This window comes from Coregonus lavaretus, assembly GCF_964263955.1.
Source record: "Coregonus lavaretus genome assembly, chromosome: 10".
Classification (NCBI taxonomy): Eukaryota; Metazoa; Chordata; class Actinopteri; order Salmoniformes; family Salmonidae; genus Coregonus; species Coregonus lavaretus.
Window position 1 is genome coordinate 11,533,282 of NC_139997.1, and position 12,488 is coordinate 11,545,769.

Sequence of the window (12,488 nt, forward strand, 5' to 3'; positions counted from 1 at the left end):
CAGAACAGAGTTGACATAAGTTCACACACCGGTCAGATCCAACCACAGCTCTATAGCTAGGAGCATCAACATGTGGAGCCACCACAACTACTAGTACAGAGAACTGTCACTATGGTAACCATTACCATCCATGAGTGTGTTTGGTGTTTCCTAACCAGGGGGATCTCCTTACACTCTGTACTCTGAGGCAAAACAGGTATATATAGCTAAATCTATTCTATTCTATGAAATGCTTATCCTATGATATGACATTCTATTACTATTCGGTACATTCTGAGTTGAAACAGATTACAAACTGCCTTAGCCCAACTAGTCATTTATTTTCAACCCCACTCATCTTGTTTTCCTGTAACCAAAGCATCCATGGGCCAAGGTCTCACTGTCTCTAAAGGAATGAAGAGATCAACAGACAGACGTACGAACCCCTGGAGACAGAGGCACTGAGAAGGAGAGTGAAGGGCTTTTGGAAAAACAATAACTATGAAAATCATCACATTATGAATCCATGGTGGCTGTGGAACAGGTTGAAGAGGAGAGAGAGGAGTTGAGGTCCAGAGCCAGACAGACAGGCAGCCAGGCCCTGCTTTAGCCATTACCTAGAGCCTTGACAGGAGGGCCAGGGAAGGGGAAAAGGAGACAGGGGAGGCGGGGGAGGGAAGGAGGAGACAGGGGAGACGAGGTAGGGAAGGAGGAGACAGGGGATATGGGGGAGGAAAGGAGGAGTCAGGGGAGACGGGGGAGGGAAGGAGGAGACAGGGGAGACGGGGGAGGGAAGGAGGAGACAGGGGAGACGGGGGAGGGAACAAGGAGACAGGGGAGAAGGGCAGAAGGGGGAGGGAGAGGGGGTCATGTGCAGTGAACTGTGGTTTTAAAGTAACAGTGAAACACACAGAGGTGTACTCAGATGACATGACAATCACCTGCTTGTGAAAACAAATATTTATTTTACAGCGTTTCAGCTTGTGACTTCTCTATGACATGCTTATGACAGGCTATAACATGCCATGATAATAAAGTACACCAGGTCAGTGATAATAACACTGTATATCATTCTGAACCTGAGATCTAATATCTAACCACTAAAGACGCCTACACAGAGACAATGCATCAAAAGCATGTAAACCACTAAGACATACTCTCTAACTGCATGTCTACTATGTATTTGTCGCTGTGAGGATATCACCCTGTTAGAGGCCTTTCCTGTTCAACACAACAACGCCAACAACCTGACAGAATCCCCTGGAGGTTATACCTACTTCTTAGAGCATTATTTCACAGGAATGTCTCAATTTCAAGAGACAAATACATGGGGATAAAAGAAGGGGGAGATGAAAGAGGGAAGGGAGAAGAACTTAAGAGAAAGACTTGGGGGAGGGAGGGAGAGAGAGGGCTTAGAGATAAAGACTTGGGAGAGAGAGGGCTTAGAGATAAAGACTTGGGGGAGGGAGGGAGAGAGGGGTTAGAGAGAGAGACTTGGGGGAGGGAGGGAGAAAGAGGGGTTAGAGATAAAGACTTGGGGGAGGGAGGGAGAAAGAGGGGTTAGAGAGAAAGACTTGGGGGAGGGAGGGAGAGAGAGGGGTTGGAGAGAAAGACTTGGGGGAGGGAGGGAGAGAGAGGGGTTAGAGATAAAGACTTGGGGGAGGGGGGGAGAAAGAGGGGTTAGAGAGAAAGACTTGGGAGAGAGAGGGGTTAGAGAGAAAGACTTGGGGGAGGGAGGGAGAGAGAGGGGTTAGAGATAAAGACTTGTGGGAGGGAGGGAGAAAGAGGGATTAGAGAGAAAGACTTGGGGGAGGGAGGGAGAGAGAGGTTAGAGAGAGAGACTTGGGGGAGGGAGGGAGAAAGAGGGGTTAGAGATATATACTTGGGGGAGGGAGGGAGAGAGAGGGGTTAGAGAGAAAGACTTGGGGGAGGGAGGGAGAGAGAGGGGTTAGAGAGAGAGACTTGGGGGAGGGAGGGAGAAAGAGGGGTTAGAGATATATACTTGGGGGAGGGAGGGAGAAAGAGGGGTTAGAGAGAAAGACTTGGGGGAGGGAGGGAGAGAGAGGGGTTAGAGAGAAAGACTTGGGGGAGGGAGGGAGAGAGAGGGGTTAGAGAAAAATACTTGGGGGAGGGAGGGAGAGAGAGGGGTTAGAGATAAAGACTTGGGGGAGGGAGGGAGAGAGAAGGGTTAGAGAGAAAGACTTGGGGGAGGGAGGGAGAAAGAGGGGTTAGAAGGAAATACTTGGGAGAGGGAGAAAGAGAGAGGGGTTAGAGAGAAAGACTTGGGGGAGGGAGAGAGGGGGTTAGAGAGAAAGACTTGGGGGAGGGAGGGCGAGAGAGGGGTTAGAGAGAAAGACCTGGGGGAGGGAGGGAGAGAGGGGGGTTAGAGAGAAAGACTTGGGGGAGGGAGGGAGAGAGGGGGGTTAGAGAGAAAGACTTGAGGGAGGGAGAGCGAGAGAGGGGTTAGAGAGAAAGTGTGAGGGATAAAGAGGGAGGAAGAGAGAAGGGAGGCTTAATGTTTTTTGGAAACGTGACCTTTCTTCCCTCTCCTTGTCTGAGATCTCAATGTTAGGAAATACCTGTCCGTCAGGACCCCGACAAAGAGGGGCCATTGTTCCTCCTGCGTGGGCCCTCGAGGGCAAGGTGAAAGGGGAAAAGTCACAGCACACAACACAGTACCAAACTGTACCCTACTGAGCCAGAGAAGAAGAAGAAGGACACACACACACACTGTATATTAAATTACTGTGATTCAGTCATTGAGAACAATGAAGACCTTTCTTAAAGTCTAAAAACTCAAGTGGTTGGTTAGGGTTACTGTGCGGACTAAGGAGAAGTCAGCGGGCCAAATGGGATCTACAAAGAAAAATCTGAGATCCTCAAACATTACAGGAGTCATTTGTAATAGCACAGAGCTTTGATCAGTGCTACTGTATTCTCAACGAGCATAAATACAGTGCCTCCTTCTGATCACACAGTCTTCTTTTCACTGTGGCACATTGGCTCTTAAGATGTAGGTGTAATGACTGCTTCTGCTAACCCCACAGTTTAGACTTAGGGAGCGCTGAGGATGCTGCCAGAGGAAATGGGTTTGAATGTCAAAGAGCGCTGCACCGTATACCCCGCTGTGTGTTTGAGTAGCTAGCTAGTCATCCTATGGATAATATGGTTCACACAAACGACAGACACATGAGAAGCACATACGGCACATAATAAAATTATGGTTTTGATGGAGATGGGAGATTAAATCATTATCAAAGTGATGGAGATGGGAAGTTAAATCATTATCAAAGTGATGGAGATCGGCGGTTAAATCATTACATTTACATTTACATTTTAGTCATTTAGCAGACGCTCTTAACCAGAGCGACTTACAGGAGCAATTAGGGTTAAGTGCCTTGCTCAAGGGCACATTAACGTCATTTAGCAGACGCTCTTAGCCAGAGCGACTCACAAATTGGTGCGTTCACCCTATAGCCAGTGGGATAACCACTTTACAATTTGGGGGGGGGGGGGGGGGGGGGTTAGAAGGAATACTTTAGCCTATCCCAGGTATTCCTTAAAGAGGTGGGTTAAGGAATACCTGGGAGAGGGAGGGAGAGAGAGGGGTTAGAGATAAAGACTTGTGGGAGGGAGGGAGAAAGAGGGATTAGAGAGAAAGACTTGGGGGAGGGAGGGAGAGAGAGGTTAGAGAGAGAGACTTGGGGGAGGGAGGGAGAAAGAGGGGTTAGAGATATATACTTGGGGGAGGGAGGGAGAGAGAGGGGTTAGAGAGAAAGACTTGGGGGAGGGAGGGAGAGAGAGGGGTTAGAGAGAGAGACTTGGGGGAGGGAGGGAGAAAGAGGGGTTAGAGATATATACTTGGGGGAGGGAGGGAGAAAGAGGGGTTAGAGAGAAAGACTTGGGGGAGGGAGGGAGAGAGAGGGGTTAGAGAGAAAGACTTGGGGGAGGGAGGGAGATCTGAGGTTAAATCATTATGAAAGTGATGGAGATCGGAGGTTAAATCATTATCAAAGTGATGGAGATCGGAGGTTAAATCATTATCAAAGTGATGGAGATCGGAGATTAAATCATTATCAAAGTGATGGAGATCGGAGGTTAAATCATTATCAAAGTGATGGAGATCGGAGGTTAAATCATTATCAAAGTGATGGAGTTGTTCTAGCAGCAATTACTGAGAAGCTGTTTCTCTAGAGAGGTCCTTGTAAATTTTATTTGGGCGTAAAATAATGTCTAAATCTGTTCTTTGAGATTCGCTTAGTTCCTTTAATCATTCTGAATTACCACAGAGACATTCTTAGCCTGCTCATTTGCTAAGATAGATTCTGTCAGGGCTTGGCAGCGGACGCCAGGGTGTGGCCGTTAGTTTATCTGGCTATGTTTGTGAGCCGTCATCACACACACACACACACAACAACTTGCTATGGGCGAGTTTCACATCCACTACACACATGCATGCACAAACACACATAACCCCCCCACCCCCCCTCCACACACACTCACACACACACACACACACACTCCTGATTGGGGGAAAGGGTGTGCCTCTTTGTAAACAACAGCTGCATTGTTGGAAAGTGCCCGTAAGACTACACCTGTTGATTACGAAGCATGTGACAAATAACATTTGATTTGATTTGAACTGGTGCGCTGCTTCAAGTGTGAAGCTTTTGATCACCTGAACTAGAATACCTCTTGGTAAATTGCAGACCTTTTTATCTACCAAGAGAGTTTTCATTTGTAATCGTCACTGCTGTTTACATCATACCAGAACATGTGAATGGCACTAAGCAGGGCCATGAACAAACAAGAAAACACACACCCAGAGGTAGCGTTTCTAGTGGGCGGAGACTTTAACGCAGGGAGACTGAAATGCGTTTTACCCCACTTTTACCAACACGTCTCCTGCGCCACAAGAGGCGCTAACACTCTGGACCACTTATAATCTTATACTTTACCCAGAGAAACACATACAAGGCCCTCCCTCGCCCTCCCTTCGGCAAATCAGACCATGACTCTATCCTCCTGGTTCCTGTTTACAAACTCAATCAGGAAGTACCAGTAATGCGCTCAGTACGGAAGTGGTCCAACGAAACGGACGTTAAGCTACAAGACTGCTTCGCTAGCACAGACTGGAATATGTTCAGGGATTCATCCGATAACATTGTGGAGTTTACCACATCAGTCACAGGCTTCATCAATAAGTGCATTGACAACGTCGTCCCCACAGTGACTGTACATACGCACCCTAACCTGAAAAGATTTGGCATGGGTCCCCAGATCCTCAAAAAGTTCTACAGCTGCACCATCGAGAGCATCCTGACCAGTTACATCACCACCTGGTATGGCAACTGGTCGGCATCCGACCGTAAGGCGCTACAGAGGGTAGTGCGTACAGCCCAGTACATCACTGGGGCCAAGCTTCCTGCCATCCAGGACCTTTATACTAGGCGATGTCATAGGAAGGCCCAAAAAATGGTCAAACACTCCAGTCACCCAAGTCATAGACTGTTCTCTCTGCTACCGCACGGCAAGCGGTACCGGAGCACCAAGTCTAGGTCCAAAAGGCTCCTTAACAGCTTCTACCCCCAAGCCATAAGACTGCTGAACAATTAATCAAATGGCCACCCGGACTATTTACATTGACCCCCCACTGCTTTGTTTTTACACTGATGCTGCTCGCTGTTTATTGTCTATGTATAGTCACTTTACCCCTACCTACATGTACAAATTACCTCGACTAACCTGTACCCCCGCACATTTACTCGGTACCGGTACCCCCTGTATTTAGCCTCGTTATTGTTATTTTTTGTGTTACTTTTTATTTTATTTTTTACTTTAGTTTATTTAGTAAATATTTTCGTAACTCTATTTCTTGAACTGCATTGTTGATTAAGGGCTTGTAAGTAAGCCTTTCACTGTAAGGTCTACACCTGTTGCATGTGACAAATAACATTTGATTTGATAACCAAAAGCCATGGTTTACAGGCAGTATCCATGCCTGGCTAAAGGCTAGAGCATCCGCTTTCAAGGAACGGGACAAATCAAATCAAATCAAATTTTATTTGTCACATACACGTGTTTAGCAGATGTTATAGCGGTTGTAGCGAAATGCTTGTGCTTCTAGCTTCGACAGTGCAGTAATATCTAACAGGTAGTATCTAACAATTTCAAAACATATACCCAATACACACAAAACTAGTAGGGAATGGAATTTAAGAATATATACATATATGGACAAGCAATGACAGAGCGGCATGGACTAAGATACAGTAGAATATTATAGAATAGAATGCAGTATATACAGTGGGGAAAAATAGTATTTAGTCAGCCACCAATTGTGCAAGTTCTCCCACTTAAAAAGATGAGAGAGGCCTGTAATTTTCATCATAGGTACACGTCAACTATGACAGACAAATTGAGATTTTTTTTCTCCAGAAAATCACATTGTAGGATTTTTTATGAATTTATTTGCAAATTATGGTGGAAAATAAGTATTTGGTCACCTACAAACAAGCAAGATTTCTGGCTCTCACAGACCTGTAACTTCTTCTTTAAGAAGCTCCTCTGTCCTCCACTCGTTACCTGTATTAATGGCACATGTTTGAACTTGTTATCAGTATAAAAGACACCTGTCCACAACCTCAAACAGTCACACTCCAAACTCCACTATGGCCAAGACCAAAGAGCTGTCAAAGGACACCAGAAACAAAATTGTAGACCTGCACCAGGCTGGGAAGACTGAATCTGCAATAGGTAAGCAGCTTGGTTTGAAGAAATCAACTGTGGGAGCAATTATTAGGAAATGGGAGACATACAAGACCACTGAAAATCTCCCTCGATCTGGGGCTCCACGCAAGATCTCAACCCGTGGGGTCAAAATGATCAAAGAACGGTGAGCAAAAATCCCAGAACCACACGGGGGGACATAGTGAATGACCTGCAGAGAGCTGGGACCAAAGTAACAAAGCCTACCATCAGTAACACACTACGCCGCCAGGGACTCAAATCCTGCAGTGCCAGACGTGTCCCCCTGCTTAAGCCAGTACATGTCCAGGCCCGTCTGAAGTTTGCTAGAGTGCATTTGGATGATCCAGAAGAGGATTGGGAGAATGTCATATGGTCAGATGAAACCAAAATAGAACTTTTTGGTAAAAACTCAACTCGTTGTGTTTGGAGGACAAAGAATACTGAGTTGCATCCAAAGAACACCATACCTACTGTGAAGCATGGGGGTGGAAACATCATGCTTTGGGGCTGTTTTTCTGCAAAGGGACCAGGACGACTGATCCGTGTAAAGGAAAGAATGAATGGGGCCATGTATCGTGAGATTTTGAGTGAAAACCTCCTTCCATCAGCAAGGGCATTGAAGATGAAACGTGGCTGGGTCTTTCAGTATGACAATGATCCCAAACACACCGCCCGGACAACGAAGGAGTGGCCTAGCCAGTCTCCAGATCTCAACCTCATAGAAAATCTTTGGAGGGAGTTGAAAGTCTGTGTTGCCCAGCAACAGCCCCAAAATATCACTGCTCTAGAGGAGATCTGCATGGAGGAATGGGCCAAAATACCAGCAACAGTGTGTGAAAACCTTGTGAAGACTTACAGAAAACGTTTGACCTGTGTCATTGCCAACAAAGGGTATATAACAAAGTATTGAGAAACTTTTGTTAGTGACCAAATACTTATTTTCCACCTTAATTTGCAAATACATTCATTAAAAATCCTACAATGTGATTTTCTGGATTTTTTTTTCTCATTTTGTCTGTCATAGTTGACGTGTACCTATGATGAAAATTACAGGCCTCTCTCATCTTTTTAAGTGGGAGAACTTGCACAATTGGTGGCTGACTAAATACTTTTTTACCCCACTGTACATATGAGATGAGTAGTGCAAGATATGTAAACATTATTAAAGTCACTAGTGTTCCATTTCTTAAAGTGGCCAGTGATTTCAATAGGCAGGAGCAGCCTCTAATGTCCTAGTGATGTTATTTAACAGTCTGATGGCCTTGAGATAGAAGCTGTTTTTCATTCTCTCGGTCCCAGCTTTGATGCACCTGTACTGACCTTGCCTTCTGGATGATAGCAGGGTGAACAGGCAGTGCCTCGGGTGGTTGATGTCCTTGATGATCTTTTTGGCCTTCCTGTGATATCGGGTGCTGTATGTGTCTTGGAGGGCGGGTAGTTTGCCCCCGGTAATGCGTTCGGCAGACCGCACCACCCTTTGGAGAGCCCTGCGGTTGCGGGCGGTGCAGTTGCCGGACCAGGCGGTGATACAGCCCGACAGGATGCTCTCAATTGTGCATCTGTAAAAGTTTGTAAGGGTTTTAGGTGCCAAGCCAAATTTCTTCAGCCTCCTGAGGTTGAAGAGGCTCTGTTGCGCCTTCTTCACCACACTGTCTGTGTGGGTGGACCATTTCAGTTTGTCGGTGATGTGTACGCCAAGGAACTTGAAGCTTTCCACCTTCTCCACTGCGGTTCCGTCGATGTGGATAGGAGGGTGCACCCTCTGCTGTTTCCTGAAGTCCACGATTATCTCCTTTGTTTTGTTGATGTTGAGTGAGAGGTTATTTTCCTGGCACCACACTCCCAGAGCCCTCACCTCCTCCCTGTAGGCGGTCTCGTCATTGTTGGTAATCAAGCCTACTACTGTTGTGTCGTCTGCAAACTTGATGATTGAGTTGGAGGCGTGCTTGGCCACGCAGTCATGGGTTAACAGGGAGTACAGTACGGGGCTGAGCACGCAACCTTGTGGGGCCCCAGTGTTGAGGATCAGCAAAGTGGAGATATTGTTTCCTACCTTCACCACCTGGGGGGCTGCTCGTCAGGAAGTCCAGGACCCAGTTGCACAGGGCGGGGTTCAGACCCAGGGCCTCGAGCTTAATGATGAGCTTGGAGGGTACTACGGTGTTGAAAGCTGAGCTATAGTCAATGAACAGCATTCTTACATAGGTATTCCTCTTGTCCAGATTGATAGGGTAGTGTGCAGTGTGATGGCGATTGCATCGTCTGTGGATCTATTGGGGCGGTAAGCAAATTGAAGTGGGTCTAAGGTGACAGGTAAGGTAGAGGTGATATGATCCTTGACTAGTCTCTCAAAGCACTTCATGATGACAGAGATGAGTCCTACAGGGCGATAGTCATTTAGTTCAGTTACCTTTGCTTTCTTGGGTACAGGAACAATGGTGGCCATCTTGAAGCATGTGGGAACAGAAGACTGGGAAAGGGAGAGATTGAATATGTCCATAAACACACCAGCCAGCTGATCTGCGCATGCTCTGAGGACGCGGCTAGGGATGCCGTCTGGGCCGGCAGCCTTGCGGGGGTTAACATGCTTCCCAGTCACCTTGCCATGGTTGAATGCGGTGGTTCACGCTTTCAGATTTGCGTGAATGCTGCCACCTATCCACGGTTTCTGGTTAGGGTAGGTTTTAATAGTCACAGTGGGCACAACATCACCTATACACTTCCTGATAAACTCAGTCACCGTTTCAGTGTATTCTTCTAAATTATTTTCAGAAGCTTCCCAGAACATATCCCAGTCCACGTGGTCAAAACAATGAATAGTCCTTAGCACAGGTATTTCCTGTTTGAGTTTCTGCCTATAGGAAGGGAGGAGCAAAATGGAGTCGTGGTCAGATTTGCCAAAAGGAGGGCGGGGGAGGGCCTTATAACCATTACGGAAGTTTGAATAGCAATGGTCGAGGATTTTGGCTGCACGAGTACAACAGTCGATATGTTGATAGAACTTCGGCAGCCTAGTCCTCAAATTTGCTTTGTTAAAATCCCCGGCTACATTAAATGCAGCCTCAGGATATGTGGTTTCCAGTTTGCATAAAGTCCAGTGAAGTTCTTTGAGGGCCGTCGTGGTATCGGCTTGAGGGGGGATATACACGGCCGTGACTATAACTGAAGAACATTCTCTTGGGAGATAAAATGGTCTGCATTTGATTGTGAGATATTCTAGGTCGGGTGAACAAAAGGTCTCGAGTTTCTGTATGTTACTACAATTACACCATGAGTCATTAATCATGAAACACACACCTCCGCCCTTCTGCTTCCCGGAGAGATATTTATTCCTGTCTGCGCAATGAACTGAGAACCCATCTGACTGGACCGATTTCGACAGAATATCCCAAGAGAACCATGTTTCCGTGAAACAAAGTATGTTACAGGCCTTGATGTCTCTCTGGAAATAAATCCTTGCCCGGAGTTCGTCGATCTTGTTAACCAGAGACTGAACATTAGCGAGTAGTATACTTGGAGGCGGTGGGTGGTGTGCGCTCCTCCTAAGTCGAACCAGCAAGCCGCTCCGAGTGCCTCTGCGATGTTTTGGGTTAGCCGCTGGAATCAGTTCAGTAGCCCTGGGGAGAGCAAACAAAGGATCTGCTTCGGGAAAGTCGTATTCCTGGTCGTAATGCTGGTGAGTTACCGCCGCTCTGATATCCAATAGTTTTCCCCGGCTGTGTGTAATGATACAAAACACTTTCTGAGCTAATACCAGGGCGCATTCTCAGAGCATGCGCAGGCCAGCTGGAAAGTGTCTTCACAAATATTTTCAACATCTCCTTGTCCCAGTCTGTAATACCAACATGTTTCAAGTAGACCAACATTGTTCCTGTTCCTAAGTACTCAAGGTAACCTGCCTAAATGACTATCGTCTCGTAGCACTCACAGCTGTAACCATGAAATGCTTTGAAAGGCTGGTCAAGGCAACACATCAACACCATCACCCAGACACCCTGGACCCACTCCAATTTAAATACAGCTGCAACAGAGCCACAGATGATGCAATCTCTATTGCACTCCACACTGCTCTCTCCTACCTGAACAAGAGGAATACCAATGTGAGAATGATGTTAATTGACTACTCCCCCTCCAAGCTCATCACCAAGCTTGGGACCCTGGGACTGAACACCTCCCTCTGCAACTGGATCCTTGACTTTCTGACGGGCCGCCCCCAGGTGGTGAGGGTAGGTAGCAACACATCTGACATCCGGACCCTAAACACGGGGGCCCCTCAGGCGTGTGTGCTTAGTCCCCTCCTGTATTCCCTGTTCACCCACGACTGTGTAGCCACTCACGACTCCAACACCATCATGAACTTTGCTGACGACACGGCTGTGTCAGGCCTGATCACCGACAACGATGATACAGCCTACAGGGAGGAGGTCAGAGACCAGGCAGTGCAGTGCCATGACAAAAACCTCTCCCTCAACGTCAGCAACACAAAGGAGCTGATCGTGGACTACAGGAAATGGAGCAGCGAGCACGCCCCCATCCACATCGACGGGGCTGTACTGGAGCGGATCGAGAGAGTCAAGTTCCTCGGTGTCCACATCACCAAGGACATAACATGGTCCTCTCACACCAGCACAGTCGTGAAGAAGGCACGGCAGCACCTCTTCCCCCTCAGGAGGATGACAAGATTTGGCATGGACCTTCAGATCCTCAAAATGATCGACAGCTGCATCATTGAGAGCATCTTGACTGGCTGCATCACCACTTGGTATGGCAACTGCACTGCCCTCAATCGCAAGGCGCTACAGAGGGTGGTGCGGATGGCCCAGTACATCACTGGGGCCGAGCTCCCTGCCATCCAGGACCTCTATACCAGGCAGTGTCAGAGGAAGGCCCTAAAAATTGCCAAAGTCCCCAGCCACCCAAGCCATAGACTGTTCACTCTGCTACCGCACGGCAAGTGGTACCGCAGCAACAAGTCTGGGAACAAAAGGCACCTGAACAGCTTCTACCCCCAAGCCATAAGACTGCGGAACAGTTAATCAAATGGCCACCCGGACTATTGTATTGACCCTTTTTTGCACTGACTCTCTTACACTGACTCTATGCATACTCACTAGACTCTACCTACACACTCACACATACTTACACTGACACTCCAACACAGACATTATACACAGACACACACACACACACAACATACACTCATGCACACAAAACACACACAGACACATGCATATTGACGCCACACACACACACACTTTCACACTATCCACATATGCTGCTGCTACTGTGTTTATTATCTTTCCTGATTGCCTAGTGACTTTTACCCCTACCTACATGTACAGTGCATTTGGAAACTATTCAGACCCCTTGACTTTTTACACATTTTGTTACGTTACAGCCTTATTCTAAAATTGATTAAATTGTTTTTCCCCCCTCATCAATCTACACACAATACCCCATAATGACAAAGCAAAAACAGTTTTTTTGAACATTTAGAAATATTACATTTACATAAGTATTCAGAACCTTTACTCAGTACTTTGTTGAAGCTCCTTTGGCAGCGATTACAGCTTCGAGTCTTCTTGGGTATGACGCTACAAGCTTGGCACACCTGTATCGGGGGAGTTTCTCCCATTCTTCTCTGCGGATCCTCTCAAGCTCTGTCAGGTTGGATGGGGAGCGTCGCTGCACAGCTATTTTCAAGTCTCTCCAGAGATGTTCGATCGGGTTCAAGTCCGGGCTCTGGCTGGGCCACTCAA